The 18046-nt window shown below is 36.5% G+C and overlaps 1 protein-coding gene across 1 annotated transcript in view; it reads left to right on the forward strand.

Annotated features, from left to right (window-relative positions):
- The first annotated feature begins 3388 nt into the window (after positions 1-3388).
- PECR (peroxisomal trans-2-enoyl-CoA reductase) overlaps positions 3389-18046 on the forward strand; it is a 107516-nt gene continuing 92858 nt past the window's right edge. The window contains exon 1 of the mRNA XM_051983589.1: positions 3389-3465. The gene's annotated coding sequence lies outside the window, so the exon portion shown is untranslated. The remainder of the gene's footprint in view (positions 3466-18046) is intronic.

Consider the following 18046-nt stretch of genomic DNA (forward strand, 5'->3'; position numbering starts at 1 on the left):
AGAGTTGATAGATTATTGATCTGATCTTACAAGAAGATATTTTGGGCCAGAACCTGAAACAAGGCACTAAGTAGAACTAATTAGTACAATGCTTATGTTTACACTTTACTCATCGGAGTTCCCAAGTATGGGAGACTCACAAAGCAAACTTTGTAACTTTGTGAATTCACACCTCCCTTAAAGCTCTTAGGGCCAGAGATCACTATGGGAGAAAATCCATAATCCCTCTCTCTCGCATCCCACAATTCCTCCCTCTTGTATAAAAGAAACAGACAGAGGCTCTCGGGGAGATTTCAGCGGAATTACACCAGAAGCCCTCTCTCCGAGGCAAGAGAGAATATATATTTTCCACTTGGCTGGCTGGTGGCAGAAGAGAGTTCAGCTGGATTGGAGAGGAGCACCCTGGTGCAGACACAGAGCACTTCGGGAGATTGAGAGCCAGAAGGCCTCTCTCGGAGGCAAGGCAGATTCAACTTGGAGCTGGATTGAAGGCTGAAGAAAGCAGAGGCTGAAGGACAAAACCTTTGGATTTGGAGACATTCGGAGGGCTCTAAGCTAACCGGGCTATATTGGAGATAATAAAAGATCTGAACTTTTATCACCTGGCTGTGTTTTGAGGTGATTATTACTTTCAACTGATACTAAAGCTGCCTCCAAGAAAACCTCCCCAGAAAGAACCATTCATCTTATATTATACATTTTAAAGAAGAACAAGAACACCACAATCTACATTCAGTCCCCATACTTAATCTTGGATGCATTGGCTTTGTTTGTGTAAAACCGTTTTAACTTAATGCAATCAAAATTATCCATTTTGCATTTCATAATGTTCTCTAGCTCTTCTTTGGCTATAAATCCCTTGCTTCTTCACAGATCCAATAAATAATCTCTTGCATTACTAATTTGCTTGTTGTACCACCCTTTGTTTAAATCATAATCCATTTCAACTTTATCTTAGTATAATGTATTAGATGTTGGTCAATGGCTGGTTTCTGCCAAACTATTTTCCAAATTCCCCAGCAATTGATGTCAAATAGTAAGCTCTTATTCCAGAAGCCCGAGTACTTGGATTTATCCAACATTAGATTACTATTGCCAGTGACTTGTGTACTTTGTGTCTTGTGTACCTAACCTATTCGTCTGATCTACTACTCTCTTTCTTAGTCAGTACAAAATGATTTTGGTAACCACTACTTTATAATATAGTTTAAGGTCTGGCATGACTAGGGAAGCTTCCTTTGAATTTTTTTTTCATTAATTCCTTTGATAATCTTGATCTTTTGTTCTTCCAGATAAATTTTGTCATTATTTTTTGTAGTTCTATAAAGGTTTTTTTTTTTGTTTTTAGCAGTTTGATTGGCATGGCACTGAATAGGTAGATTAATTTGGATAAAATTGTCATTTATTTTTTAAATAATAGCTTTTATTTTCAAAATATGTGCAAAGATAATTTTCAACATTCACTCTTGCAAAATTTTATGTTGCAGATTTTTTCTTCCTCTTCCCTGCCTTACCTAAATAGCAAGTAATCCAATATATGTTAAACTTGTGCAATTCTTCTATACATATTTCCACATTTATTATGCTACATAAGAAAAATCAGATCAAAAAGAAGAAAAAAATGAGAAAGAAAACAAAAAGTAAGCAATCAACAACTGAAAAAGGTGAAAATACTATGTTGTGACCCACATTCAGACCTCACAGTCCTCTTTCTGAATACAGATGGTTCTGCATCACAAGTGTATTGGAATCAGTCTGAAATATCTCACTGTTGAAGAGCCATGTCTATCAGAATTGAACATCGCACAATCTTGTTGGAGCTGTGTACAATATTCTCTTGATTCTAATCACTTCACTTAGCATTACATCCTGCTGATCATTTCTTTAGAACAATAATATTCCATAACATTCATATCCCATAACTTATTTAGTCATTCTCCAACTGATGGGCATCCACTCAGTTTCCAGTTCTTTGCCACTACAAAAAGGACTACTACAAATATTTTTGCATTGTGGGCCCTTTTCCCTTTTTTATGATTTCTTTGGGACACAGGCCCAGCAGAGACACTGCTCTATCAAAGACCATTATGCACAGTTTGATAGTCATTTGGGCATAGTTCCAAATTGCTCTTCAGAATAGTTGGATCATTTCACAACTCTACCCACAATGTATTAATGTCCCAGTTTTCGAGCATCCCCTCCAGCATTTAATATCATCTAAAATTTTTATTATAATAGCTCAGCCTATCCATGAACAATTGAATTTTTAAAAATTTCAACATAACAATTTTTCTCCCTCTTTCCTTTATCTCTCCTATTGCCAAGACAGCAAGCAATCTGATGAAGGTTGAATATGTGCAATTCTTTTTTTTTTTTTAATAACTTTTTATTGACAGAGCCCATGCCAGGGTAAATTTTACAGCATTATCCTTTGCACTCAAAGGATTCCGATTTTTCCCCTCCCTCCCTCCACCCCCTCCCCCAGATGGCAAGCAGTCCTATACATGTTAAATATGTCACAGTATATCCTAGATACAATATATATGTGCAGAACCGAACAGTTCTCTTGTTTGTGCAATTCTTTTAACCATATTTTCATATTTGTCGTGTTGTATAGGAAAAATCAGAACAAAACAGAAAAAACATGAGAAAGAAAAAATAAACAAAAAGATAAAAATACTATGCTTTGACACACATTCAGTCTCCATAGTTCTCCCTCCCTCCCTTCTTCCCCTCTCTCCCCTCCCTTTTCTCCCTTTCCCTTTGTTCTCTCCCTCTCTCCCTTCCCTTCCTCTGTTCCCTCTCTCTTTTCCTTTTCTTCCTTCCCTCCTTCCTTCCTTCCCTCCTTTCTTTCCTCCCTCCTTTCTTCCTTCCTTCCTTCCCCTTTCCTTCCTTTCTTTTCCTTCCTTCCTTCCTTCCCCTTTCCTTCCTTCCTTCCTTCCTTCCTTCCTTCCTTCCTTCCTTCCTTCCTTCCTTCCTTCCTTCCTTCCTTCCTTCCTTCCTTCCTTCCTTCTTTCCTTTTCTTCTCCTCCATCCCTTCTTTCCTCTTTGCTTCCTTCTTTTCTCTTTTTATAAGAGTTTAAAAAAAAAAAAAAAAAAGCAGCTGCACCTTAACGGCGGGACGGGATTCGGTGACTGAGAAAACGACCTCACCTTTTGCCCAGTAGTTAATAGACAACTGTAATGAAGCCTGGGCAAGCAAAGCACGAGTGTGGGGAGAACAAGCAGGCTGGGTTTGGGGGCGAGGACAGTAAGTGGGGTTTCAGGGGATGGCCGCGCGGAGGCGAGGAATTGGCCCCATCCAAGTTTTCCGCCCACCTCTAAGCTATCAGTGTCTCCAACCAATTAAGGATAAAAAGCCCGCCCGGGAGGGCGAGCAGGCTGCCTGCTTGCCGTGGGTCGGTTGCTCTGCCTGTCTCTCCGTGGGTCTGGGAGCCATCGCTCCGTGGGTCAGAGACAAAGCAGGTCATGGGGACCGTGGCTGCGGGGCTGTGGCCGAGCCAAGTGGCTATCGTCACCGGCGGCCGCACGGGCACGGGCAAGGCTATAGCCAGCGAGCCGCTGCCCCTGGGTGTGTCTGTGTGCCCGGCCCGGGGTGCGGGGGAGGGGCGGAGGACCCTGGCAGACGCTGGGGGCAGTTTGCGGAGCCGTAGGGAGAAAGCGCGGGTGTTTGAGGGTAAACGGGGCTGAGCCAGAGACTCGAGGAGAGAGGAGTAAAAGCCGGGTAACTTCGGGGGAGGAGGGCACAGGAGAGAAAGGATGGGAGCCGAAGCGTAGGAGCTGTAGCGACACTAGGAGGCGAGGATGGAGGGAACTTGCAGCAGAGTGTGGGGAAGCCATTCGAAGAGGGAAAATGGCTGCTGGGGCACGGACCTGGGAGCCAATGGGAAGGTCTGGAATAGTTTCCTTAAGAGGAGCAGAAACTCTAGAATCCGAAAGTAGGGGCAGGTCGGGGGGCAGCTGTGTACACGGTCAGGCCCCGGGGGGTCGCTCGGGAGAAGGCGGTGGCTGGCCAGTGTGGGAGAATTTGCGGTGCTGGGACCTCTGGGAGAGGCCTACTGGTGAGGGACCCAGTGACTGGGGATCCCAGATAGGAGGCCGGAGTGAAAGCAGGGAAAACTGCTGAGGGCAGATCCACTTCCCAGATCACAAGTTTTACTTTTTTTTTTTTTTTTTTTTTTTTTAAACATTTCAAGCCTTTAATCCATGACCAAAAGGCAGCATTCCGCCCACAATTCAGGATAAATTCATAACAACTTCCTCAGAAGAAACGAGTGGTAGAGAAAGGGAGCCTTATTCAAGGGAGGAAAGGGAAGGCGTCTGGGGAATAGTTGCCAAGTAGCTGGCTAGTTTGTTCCTGGAATGAGAACATTTTCTGTGGAAAATCGGAAATAAAGGAAGTTGACCAAATTAAAAAAGTGTGAAAGTCATCCCTTTAGATAAAACGCAGGGTGGAGGCAATCTTTTAGATAAAACTTCAGCTGTTTCTCAACCAAGGACAGTATTTACAACAGTGATTCAGACCCTCAGCTTTTACTGTGTTGTTGCAGTGTTCATCATATCTTGTTACTTTAACACTTCAGAAAGGTGAGTATAATTATTTATGTTTTGGTCAAAAACCCTGAGGGTGTTAACCTCCCACACTGACTTTTTGATACCTTTTTATTTTCCCCATACACACAAAGATCGTTTTCAACTTTCACCTTTGCAAAACCTTGTGTTCCAAATTTTTCTCCCTCCTTCCATCCCTCCCCTCTCCCCTAGAGGGGAAACAATTTCATATTGGTTAAATATGTGAAATTCTTCTAAACATTTCCATTATTTATGATGCTGTGGAAGAAAAATCAGATCAAAAGGGGAAAAAAATGAGAAAAAAGTGCCAAACAACAAAAGGTCAAAATTCTATGCTTTGATCTAAATTCAGTCTCCATAGTTCTCTGGATGAGGATGGCTTTTTCCAATACGTCTATTGGAATTGCCTTGAATCACCTCATTTGTTGAAAAAGAGCCAAATTCATCAGATTGATATATATTTTTTAACTAGGTAAAAGAGGTCATTTCCCCCTCGATTCTTACTTAGTTTTAATCACCGAATGGGTGTTGCCTCAATCAAACTGAGACCTACCTTAAAAAGGCCAAGCCCCCTGCATCTGGGGAACCTCTCCAGTCATATTTTACCACCAGACCTAGATGGCTCTGGAGGAGAGTGTAAGGCTGATGACTGCAAAACCCTGCCTCACTTAAATTCAATTCCTGAATGTCATAGTCTTCTTTCTTATTTATTTATTTATTTGTTCACTCATTTATTCATTTATTTATTCATTCATTCATTCATCCATCCATCCATCCATCTATCTATTCATTTATTCATTCATTTATTTAATAACTTTTTATTGACAGAATCTATTTAATAACTTTTTATTGACAGAATCTATTTATTTATTTATTTAATAGCTTTTTATTGATAGAACACATGCCAGGGTAATTTTTATAGCATTATCCCTTGCACTCACTTCTGTTCCGATTTTTCCCTCCCTCCCTCCACCCCCTCCCCCAGATGGCAAGCAGTCCTTTACATGTTGAATAGGTTACAGTATATCCTAGATACAATATATGTGTGCAGAATCGAACAGTTTTCTTGTTGCACAGGGAGAATTGAATTCAGAAGGTATAAATAACCCGGGAAGAAAAACAAAAATGCAAGCAGTTTATATTCATCTCCCAGTGTTCTTTCTTTGGGTGTAGCTGCTTCTGTCCATCCTTGATCAATTGAAACTGATTTAGCTCTCTTTATTGAAGAGATCCACTTCCATTAGAATACATCCTCAAACAGTATCGTTGTTGAGGTATATAATGATCTCCTGGTTCTGCTCATTTCAATTAGCATCAGTTCATGTAAGTCTCGCCAGTCCTCTCTGTATTCATCCTGCTGGTCATTCCTTACAGAACAATAATATTCCATAACATTCATATATATGGTCTTCTTTCAGATAGAAATACACCACAATACATTGACTTATGATTAAGTCACCAGTTGGTTGGGAATGGGGGAGGACCTTATATTAATTGTTCATAAAAATGTTACTAGATGATTGTAGTTCCTATTGACTTGCACACATTTTACTGTAACTGTGGACAAGTTCCTCCTTCACCTTTAGATTTCTTCTCTGGAACATGCAAAGAATTCTTTTAGTTTCTAACTGTCAAATCTGTTGTAAAAATCAAGGGACAGAGTATTTTTAAAAATGCTTTGCAAACTTTATCCTATATTATTATTTTCTTATCACTTTAGAAGAGACAGAGAAGACTGAGAGGAAAATGGGGAGAGGGTCAGGACATAAAGAATAAAAGTGAGAGAACCATTTCCTAAATATATCGAAGTGGATGGCATGAGGCTGTCACCCTTTCTTGGTACTATATCTTCCCTCAGGATGCCAGATATTGTATTCATTCTTTTATTTCCATTTTTTAAAATTCCCAGCTCCAGAGAAATCAGGGCAGCTAGGTCGTACAGTGGATAGAGCTCCTAGAGTCAGGAAGACAAAATTAAAAGTAACATTTGTCTCTCCCAAGTTATATGATCCTTGGCAAATTACTTAATCCTGTTTGCCTCAGTTTCCTCATCTATAAAATGAACTGGAAAAGGAATATCTTTGCCAAGAAACCCCAAAATGGGAACATGAAAAATCCAATACAACTTATAGAACAGCAACATATTTAAATATTTTCTAACCTTAAGGAATCAGAGGCTCATACAATTGGAGCTGGAAGGTATCTCGGAGACCATCTAGTATAATCCTTTCACTTAACAAATGAAGAAACAGGATTCCCAGTCACCTGAACTTAGAATGTGATCATGAAAGATGAGAATGTTATTTCAATTAGGAAAAATATGCTGTGAACCCTTAGAAAAAGAGATCTCAAAACACTTTAGTTATTAATTGGGGATAACAATACCAATAATAGTTACCTCAATGTTATGAGCTTCTAGTGAGTTAAAATAGGTTAAGTGTGAACTTCAGGACATTTATATGTTAATTATTACCTTTTAATTATTTCCATTCAGTCAGTCAAATAAGTGAATCTGGACTGTGAAAATTGTAGTATATTCAAAGATAAATAAGCTATCCAAACACTCCTATATTTTACTGATTCATTTCCTTTCTCCTAGTCCCACAGTATGGGTCTCCTCTAAGGTTCTCTTCTATTTCTTCTTTTCACCTTTATGATTTGATCCACAGCCCTCTGCTATGTTCAATTATCCCTTCTTTATGGATGATTCCAAACTCTTTATGCTTCTCTCTTCCTTGAATCCCTGGTCTACATTTCCACTTACCTAGTGGGTCTTTTTGCAGGTAGGTCCCACTAGTACCTCAGACTCGGCACATCCTCATCTCCCAACTGCCCCCCTTCCAGTATTTCTAGTTCTGTTGGTGGTACCATCATCCACCTGGTTACTCAGGTTGGAAATCTCAGGTAATAATTTTCTCCCTCTTCTTTAACCTAAATATCTGTTTCATTGCTAAGTACTACTTATCCCTGCCTCCCTCGTCTTGTGAAATATTTCTCATGCCTATTCCCTCAATTCTATTAACTATCCTGCTACCTTTATTCAAGGTTTTATAATTTTTTTCTGGATTCTTAACTGTTCTCTGCCTCCATTCTTTCCTTTGGTCACTTCATTCTTTTAAATTGCTGCCAAAATCATCTGTTTTGTCTCTATGTCTATCACTTCCCTGCTAAAAAAAATTTAATGGTTTTTCATGGCATTTAGAATAAAATAGAATTTTTAACCCTCTTCAAGGTCCTCTGTATTCTGTCTTCAAATGACCTTCCAGGCTCATTTATCTCTATTCTCTTTTAGGTACTCTATGTGCCAGCCAACTTAGAAAACTGTTCTTGACTTTGTCCTGACCTCTCTCTTTACTCATTCATGCAGATCATCCCCCAGACAGAACATGCATTTTCTCTACAACTCCATCTGCTGAAATCCCTCTCTTTAAAGTCCAGTCTAAGTCCCATCTTCTCCATGAAGCCTTTTCTTTTTTACTCAAGCACCTGAAAAGGATCCCACCCTCATATTTCTTATAACTCATTATCTTGATTTTTTTTCTTTGCACTTGTCACAGACACACAAGATTGTATTCTTTCTTTTTAGGATACAAGTTCCTTGAAATTAGATTTTCATTTTTCTTTGTGTAGTGGTGTGTGTGTTTGCTCTGACCGTGATTTCTTCAGTTTGGGAAATTCTGGTGTGAAAATTTTCTCTGTCCATGAAGGCTTAAAATTCCTCTGTAACTAAGAGCCATAGAAAGTTGCTTGTAGACTGCTTGCCATCTGGGGGAGGTGGTGGAGGGAGAGAGGGGAAAAATTGGAACAGAAGTGAGTGCAAGGGATAATGCTGTAAATAATTACCCTGGCATGGGTTGTCAATAAAAAGTTATTTAAATTTAAAAAAAAAGAAAGTTTCTTGTAGCAGTGAGAAGTTGAATGGTGCCCATGGTCACATAGCTAGCAGGTGTCAGAGAAGGGACCTCAATTCTAATCTTCCTCATTCCAAAAATTGATCCTTTATCCACTGTATCATATTGCCTCTTTTGCCTTATAAATAGCAATGGTTTAACAAATATTGCATAAAGGATAAAGAGTGTATTTTTGGATTGAAAACTACAAGGTGAAATCAAGGACTGTTTTCTTATTTTAAATCAATCAATCAATAAACATTTATTAAGCATCTAGTACATGACAGACACTATCACAAAACCACACTGAATACATTCACAAAGATTTTCTTTATGCCTGTAGTTCTTATCCTGGGCCTAACAGTTCCCAAAGGGTTTATGAATTTTTAGAATGTTCATGAACTTGTCTTTTAAATAACTGTATTTGTAACTACATAATAATATAATTAGTTTCCTTTGTGGTACTATAAATTTATTTTGGGTTTTAAAAAAATGTTATTCTGAGAAGGATTTGATAATCTTCAATAGACTGCCAAAGGAGAATCTGTAAGAAAAAGGTTAAGGACTCCTGTGTTATAATAAAAATATACAAATACATGTACAAGCTTTATTGTGAATATAGCAATATGGTAATGAAACACATGACAATACGTTTCAATTACCTGAAGAAATGTGTATTTCATGGCCAGCCATGTAAGAGATGTTATTTACAACTTGCATTATCTATTCTGCATAAACATATTAGATTTGAGAGGTGAGGAGGATCATTATCATTGCTAAATTAGAGATGCTCAGATCCTTCCTGCCTTTATGAATTTACATAGGCCATCCAACAGACACTGGGTAGATTCTTTATGAAAGGTTATGGAAAGACCAAAAAGTATTGCTTAGAATGAGAATGCAAACTTTAGAAGGTCGGTCTCTCTCTCTCTCTCTCTCTCTCTCTCTCTCTCTCTCTCTCTCTCTCTCTCTCTCTCTTTCTTTCTCTCCCCCCCCTCCCCATCTCTCTTCCCTCTCTCTCTCTTCATTCCCCCCCCCTCTTTATCTTGTTCTCTTGATGGAGTGCCAAACACGTTAGGATATAGATTTACTGAAATATATGTATATTATTACTGGTAAAATTAGGAACAGTTGAAAAGATTTTTAAAATCAATTTTTTTTAATTTTCCAATAACATTGTTTTATTTATTTCTTTGGTTTTCTTGCCAGAGTGTAATGTAGTTATCACCTCCCATAATTTTGATAGATTAAAATCTCCAGCAGAAGAGTTGAATGCTGAATGTCTGCCCTCCAACCCAGCCATTGTTACCCCCATTCAGTGCAATATTCAAAAAGAAGTAGAGGTAAAATTAATACTTTTAATTTTTCTTTCTCTAAAAGTTATGAAAATAATTTTGAGAAAGCAGTAAAGATTTAAGTACTTTTTTGATATATTTTTCCTTGACATAATGTACTCCTGATTAGTAAAACTGGTTGGGAAATTGTTAATCTTTTTCTGGTTAATAGCAGATTAATCATAAATACTTTTCTTTAAATCCTTTTTTGAAAATATTTTCTTGTCTTTGTAAGCATAGCATTGTCGATATAATTATGTGCAAAGTATTATGCTAGATGCTTGGATAGGCAAATAAAAAATAAAAATTCACACTTACATATCCAATCCATTATCAAGTCTTGGCTTTTCAACGTCCAACATTCACAACATCACTCCTATATGTCTCCTTTACACTCGTAGAACCACCACCACAGGACTGGTTCATCTTACCTCTCATGAGACTAACTCAATAGCCTTCTAATTGTTTTTTTTTTCACTTCTTCCTTTCACCCCATATTTCACTCAATACATCACTATTCATATGTCACTCAGGAGTGAATGATTTTCTTTTAAAAAATTTATCAGAATATTTTTTTCTAAGAGCTTTAGTTGTACAGAGTTGGTCTTATTGAAAACTGAAAATAAGCATACAAGACAGTAAATTCCTAATTAAGTATTGAAGTCAGTGTGTTTCCAAATCAACAAAACAACAACAACAATAAACAAACCAGCTGAGTTTTTCTTCTAACCTCAACAGCTTCATCTTAGTGCTTATCAAAACACAAAAGGAAAGAAATATGTATAAAGGTCTTTTTTCAGGTGAGAAATCGGAATCCTGTAATGTGAGGTAGTAAAGGGTATAAAATAGGGGACAAAAGAGCACTAATACTTCAAAAATTAAAAGACTTTCCACTCTGCATTGACTTTCAAATCTTAGATATTGTAGGACAGGGGTATCAAATACAAATGGATCCCTGTAACCTGCATATTAGTTTAGAAAACCACAAATTAACATTATCTATATTGTATTCTTTTAAAATTGATTTTGTTAAATATTTCCCAATTACACTTTAATCTGGCTCCAGCCAGATTTAGGAGTCTGGGTTTGACTATAGAGAAATGTCTGTTTCTTTTGACTGTGTCTTTGAAATGGTAGCAGCCAACCCGGTTTGGGGTTAATGTGGATTGAGTTTTCTGTGATGAGGGTTCTAGCATTGTTTCAAATTAGAAGCATTACCCACCTCACCAATTTTAAACATTTCTGTTTTCCTCCAAAATTTATGTGAAAAACTCCTCTATGTTAATCAGTCATCTGTGATCTTCCTAAGTTATTCAGTTGTTGAGACTCATCAATTCTCAATTGATCTCAATTGACCCAATCAATTCTCACCTGAAGTTCTGGGAGAAAAAAGACTAGCAATAAATGGTTTTATGATTGAGCTGGTTCAGCTGTCTATATGCAACCAGTTCTAAACTATAAAGTCAAAAGTTATTCTCTTGCCCCCCTCCTCAAAAAAAATAAGTATTTCTGTGAGGACAAATACAAGTATAATTCTATTAAATACTGAAATATGCACAGACATGCAGCTCTCAGTTTTAAATATGAAAATTGATTAATAATTTTTTTGCCACTTATCGAGTTTCAAAAGAGAAACTTCAGTCACATAAATTGGACTTACAGTCAAATTATTACTGCAAAGACTGTACCAGACATTCCTCCTTTCTGGGGGTTTGAGTTATCTTGTTTTTTTTTTTTTTTTTAAATCATTAATTTAAGAAATACACTGAATTCATGTTAAAAAACTAACCAACCAAGTGAATCTCAGTGTAGATCTCACAAACCAGCAGAAGTCAGAACCCACTGCAGAGAGATACCTCTCAAGTTTGGTATCATTGACAAACTTAGTTTCTTACGGTTGTTTTAGGTCAACAGCTTAATTGAATCTACATTAGACGTCCATGGAAAGATCGATTTCCTGGTGAACAATGGAGGAAGCCAATTCTTATCTCCTATGGAGCTTCAAAGGGATGGAATGCTGTGGTTGAAACCAACTTGACTGTACCTTCCACCTTTGCAAAGCAGGCAGGGATGGTAAACATTCAGAGATGCTGGCCTTTCTTCATTTGGAGCTCATAACCCCCTAAGAAGTATTACTTGCAATGGGGAGCTGTGACTTTGCAAATGTGAATGTTCCCTACATACAGTGAAGCCTCTCTACAATTTAGTAGCTGATTTTGCTGAGTAGCTAAAATATTCATCATCTTGCAGCCTTCTTGATAGTGAATATCTCCAGTCAGGCTTAGGCTGGTCCTCAGTAATTTATGGTGATTATTTCAACTGTGACCTGTCGGACATCAGAATAAAGCCACACAAATGCGGAAAAGAGGCGTTTTATCTAAGGGATGTTTTTTTTTAAAATTATTAATAAATAAAAAATAAATTTCTAAATAAAGTTTATTTAGCCTGGAGGTGCTAAATTAAAGGATTAATTGAATAGCAGTCTTTATGCCCAGCAACAGTTTGCTGAGGATTACAGGGAACAGCCATTTATTATCTCCATTGAGCTCAAAACTGTCACTTAACCAAGGTCACTTAGGTAGCAAGTGGCAGAATAGGGACTTGACCTGAGATGCTCTGATTTCAGAGTCGTTCCTTACTATTATATCACTACATGCTTCCTGAAAATGATTTAATTGGATTCTTGTTATTCAGTTTTTAAGTCTTGGATGAAGAATCATGGAGAGTCTATTGTGAACATCATTACCATGTTTAAAAAAAATGGATTTCCTAATGCTGTGTAAGGAATTTTTACTTTCTTCTTTTGTCTTGGGACTCACCTAAAAATGGAGTTTTAATGCTTCTTGTGATTTCAGACTGCTTTCTTTCCTTCTGGACTTTTAGAAGATATTTTCAAAGTATTCCTCCACACTCAGCACAATGCTTAGGTTGATCTTTGTGTGAGATTGCTTCTTTGGTAAAATGTAAGGTGATGCAATTAAAGGATATACCAAGCATTGATATACTTCTCATTGTCAGGCCCGTTAAATGCTCCTTACTCATAGATGTTCCTGATGATTTAATTTATACTCTTTATGCATGTCATACGACATCCATTGTGTCGTATTTTCCATCATAACCCTGCCTTTCCTCACCATGATTTACTTTGTTAATTACCTACAGCAAACTCTAGAATAAAACCACTCTTTTTATACTTTCTCAGATGTTTAGACCTTAGTTAATGTATTGAAATACAGCAGGTCAGATCATCTGTGATATTACTTGGAATGTGTGTGTCATTTTTCTCAAGATGTTTTTCTGTATTTATGCCTTTTCATGTTTCAGTTGGAAATTCCTTTTTTGGCAGGGAATGGGGAAAGCTCTTCTAAGAACTGTTTCTTATTTTTTTTAAAATCAACATTTTATTTTTTTCCAATTACATGTAAAATAATTTTTATAATCATTAAAAAAATGAGTTCCAAATTTGATCCTTCCCACCTTGATACCCTCCCACAATGACAAGATAAATAAATTTGCATGGTTTATATATGTACATACATGCAAAATATATTTTTACTTAGTCATGTTATATAAGAAAAAAAATTGATTGAAAAAACAACCAAGAAAAGTAAAGACAGTACAGTAAAAGTGTGCAGCAATCTGTATTCAGATTCCATTAGTTCTTTATCTGGAGATGGATAGCATTTTTCATTAAAGTCCTTCAAAAGTTTCTTGGGTCATTGTGTTGTTGAGAATAGCTGAGTCATTCATAGTTGATCATTATACAATATTGTTGTTACTGTGTACAGTATTCTTCTGTTTCTGCTCATTTAATGTTGTATCAGATCATATAAAATTTTCCAGGTTTTCCTGAGAGCATCCTGCTTGTCATTTCTTATATCACAATAATATTACATCACAATCATATATAACCACTTGTTCAGCCATTCAAAATGGATGGACATCCTCTCAATTTCCAATCTTTTGGAACTACTTTTCCTTTTTTAATTAAAAAAAAAATCTTGGGATATAGACTTAGTAATGGTATTGCTTGGCCAAAGGGTATCCATGATTTATAATTTTGGGGGCTTAGTTCCAGACTGTTCTATATAGTGGTTGAATCAGTATATAACGCCACCAACAGTGAATGTGTTTTAATTTTCCTATATCCCCTCCAACATTTCTTATTTTCCTTTTCTATCATATTGGCCAATCTGATAGTTATAGAAAACTAGCTCAGACTTGTTTTAATGTTCATTTTTCTGATCAATAGTGATTTTAAAACAAAAATTTTATATGACTCCAGCCAGATTTAGGAGTCTGGGTTTGACTATAGAGAAATGTCTGTTTCTTTTGACTGTGTCTTTGAAATGGCAGCAGCCTACCCGGTTTGGGGTTAATGTGGATTGAGTTTTCTGTGATGAGGGTTCTAGCATTGTTTCAAATTAGAAGCATTACCCACCTCACCAATTTTAAACATTTCTGTTTTCCTCCAAAATTTATGTGCAAAACTCCTCTATGTTAATCAGTCATCTGTGATCTTCCTAAGTTATTCAGTTGTTGAGACTCATCAATTCTCAATTGATCTCAATTGACCCAATCAATTCTCACCTGAAGTTCTGGGAGAAAAAAGACTAGCAATAAATGGTTTTATGATTGAGCTGGTTCAGCTGTCTATATGCAACCAGTTCTAAACTATAAAGTCAAAAGTTATTCTCTTGCCCTCCCTCAAAAAAAATAAGTATTTCTGTGAGGACAAATACAAGTATAATTCTATTAAATACTGAAATATGCATAGACATGCAGCTCTCAGTTTTAAATATGAAAAATTGATTAATAATTTTTTGCCACTTCTCGAGTTTCTAAAGAGAAACTTCAGTCACATAAATTGGACTTACAGTCAAATTATTACTGCAAAGACTGTACCAGACATATTCCTCCTTTCTGGGGGTTTGAGTTATCTTGTTTTTTTTTTTTTTAAATCATTAATTTAAGAAATACACTGAATTCATGTTAAAAAACTAACCAACCAAGTGAATCTCAGTGTAGATCTCACAAACCAGCAGAAGTCAGAACCCACTGGAGAGAGATACCTCTCAAGTTTGGTATCATTGACAAACTTAGTTTCTTACGGTTGTTTTAGGTCAACAGCTTAATTGAATCTACATTAGACGTCCATGGAAAGATCGATTTCCTGGTGAACAGAGGAGGAAGCCAATTCTTATCTCCTATGGAGCTTCAAAGAGATGGAATGCTGTGGTTGAAACCAGCCTAACTGGTACCTTCCACCTTTGCAAAGCAAAGCATCTCTGAATGTTTACCATCCCTGCCTTAAAGCAGGCAGGGATGGTAAACATTCAGAGATGCTGGCCTTTCTTCATTTGGAGCTCATAACCCCCTAAGAAGTATTACTTGCATTGGGGAGCTGTGACTTTGCAAATGTGAATGTTCCCTACATACAGTGAAGCCTCTCTACAATTTAGTAGCTGATTTTGCTGAGTAACTAAAATATTCATCATCTTGCAGCTTTCTTGATGGTGAATATCTCCAGTCAGGTTTAGGCTGGTCCTCACTAATTTATGGTGATTATTTGAACTGTGACCTGTCAGACATCAGAATAAAGCCACACAAATGCGGAAAAGAGGCGTTTTATCTAAGGGATGTTTTTTAAAAAAATTAATAATAAATAAAAAATAAATTTCTAAATAAAGTTTATTTAGCCTGGAGGTGCTAAATTAAAGGATTAATTGAATAGCAGTCTTTATGCCCAGCAACAGTTTGCTGAGGATTACAGGGAACAGCCATTTATTATCTCCATTGAGCTCAAAACTGTCACTTAACCAAGGTCACTTAGGTAGCAAGTGGCAGAATAGGGACTTGACCTGAGATGCTCTGATTTCAGAGTCGCTCCTTACTATTATATCACTACATGCTTCCTGAAAATGATTTAATTGGATTCTTGTTATTCAGTTTTTAAGTCTTGGATGAAGAATCATGGAGAGTCTATTGTGAACATCATTACCATGTTAAAAAAAATGGATTTCCTAATGCTGTGTAAGGAATTTTTACTTTCTTCTTTTGTCTTGGGACCTCACCTAAAAATGGAGTTTTAATGCTTCTTGTGATTTCAGACTGCTTTCTTTCCTTCTGGACTTTTAGAAGATATTTTCAAAGTATTCCTCCACACTCAGCACAATGCTTAGGTTGATCTTTGGTGTGAGATTGCTTCTTTGGTAAAATGTAAGGTGATGCAATTAAAGGATATACCAAGCATTGATATACTTCTCATTGTCAGGCCTGTTAAATGCTCCTTACTCATAGATGTTCCTGATGATTTAATTTATACTCTTTATGCATGTCATACGACATCCATTGTGTCGTATTTTCCATCATAACCCTGCCTTTCCTCACCATGATTTACTTTGTTAATTACCTACAGCAAACTCTAGAATAAAACCACTCTTTTTATACTTTCTCAGATGTTTAGACCTTAGTTAATGTATTGAAATACAGCAGGTCAGATCATCTGTGATATTACTTGGAATGTGTGTGTCATTTCTCTCAAGATGTTTTTCTGTATTTATGCCTTTTCATGTTTCAGTTGGAAATTCCTTTTTTGGTAGGGGATGGGGAAAGCTCTTCTAAGAACTGTTTCTTATTTTTTTTAAATCAACATTTTATTTTTTTCCAATTACATGTAAAATAATTTTTATAATCATTAAAAAAAATGAGTTCCAAATTTGATCCTTCCCACCTTGATACCCTCCCACAATGACAAGATAAATAAATTTGCATAGTTTATATATGTACATACATGCAAAATATATTTTTACTTAGTCATGTTATATAAGAAAAAAAATTGATTGAAAAAACAACCAAGAAAAGTAAAGACAGTACAGTAAAAGTGTGGCAGCAATCTGTATTCAGATTCCATTAGTTCTTTATCTGGAGATGGATAGCATTTTTCATTAAAGTCCTTCAAAAGTTTCTTGGATCATTGTGTTGTTGAGAATAGCTGAGTCATTCATAGTTGATCATTATACAATATTGTTGTTACTGTGTACAGTATTCTTCTGTTTCTGCTCATTTAATGTTGTATCAGATCATATAAAATTTTCCAGGTTTTCCTGAGAGCATCCTGCTTGCCATTTCTTATATCACAATAATATTACATCACAATCATATATAACCACTTGTTCAGCCATTCAAAATGGATGGACATCCTCTCAATTTCCAATCTTTTGGAACTACTTTTCCTTTTTTAATTAAAAAAAAAATCTTGGGATATAGACTTAGTAATGGTATTGCTTGGCCAAAGGGTATCCATGATTTATAATTTTGGGGGCTTAGTTCCAGACTGTTCTATATAGTGGTTGAATCAGTATATAACGCCACCAACAGTGAATTTGTGTTTTAATTTTCCTATATCCTCTCCAACATTTCTTATTTTCCTTTTCTATCATATTGGCCAATCTGATAGTTATAGAAAACTAGCTCAGACTTGTTTTAATGTTCATTTTTCTGATCAATAGTGATTTTAAACAAAAATTTTATATGACAATAAATAGCTTTGATTCTTTGTTTGAAAACTGCTTGTTCATATCCTTTGACCATACATCAAGTAAGAAATCACCCTTATTTCTATTGATTCTGTTTCCTATGTATTTGAGAAATGATTACGTACATTTTCCTCCATTCTATTTCCCCCCTGTTTCTCTCTCTCCTTTCACTCTGTCCATTCTCGAAGGTATTTTACTTCTGACTTTACCTTTCAAATCTTTATTCTGTTTATCAGTCCCATCCCAATCTCCTCTCTGCTTTATTCCTTGTTCCTCCTACTTTTCTGTATAGAAAGATAGATTTCTACAGGCAACTTAGAATGTAGGTTATTCTTTCTCTGAATCAATTCTGAAGAGAGTAAGGCTGATGTACTCTATTCCCTCCCACTTTCACCATCTTCTCCACTGTAAAAGCTTTATTGTGCATTTTTATGTCAGATAATTTACTCCATTCTACCTCTTCCTTTCCCCATTTCCCAGTGCATTTCTTTTTCTCACCCCTTTATTTCATTTTAAAAGATATTATCCTATAATATTCAACTTACACTTGTGCCCTCTATACTTCTCTAAAACTGCTCCAATAATGAGAAAAGTTTTAGGAATTACTAGTATTATTTTTCCATGTTTAACCTTTTTGAATCCCTTATGTTTTCTCTTTCCTGTTTACCTTTTTGTGCTTCTTTTGAGTTTTGTATTTGAATGTCAATTTTTC

This window comes from Antechinus flavipes, chromosome 3, assembly GCF_016432865.1.
Source record: "Antechinus flavipes isolate AdamAnt ecotype Samford, QLD, Australia chromosome 3, AdamAnt_v2, whole genome shotgun sequence".
NCBI classification, from domain to species: Eukaryota; Metazoa; Chordata; class Mammalia; order Dasyuromorphia; family Dasyuridae; genus Antechinus; species Antechinus flavipes.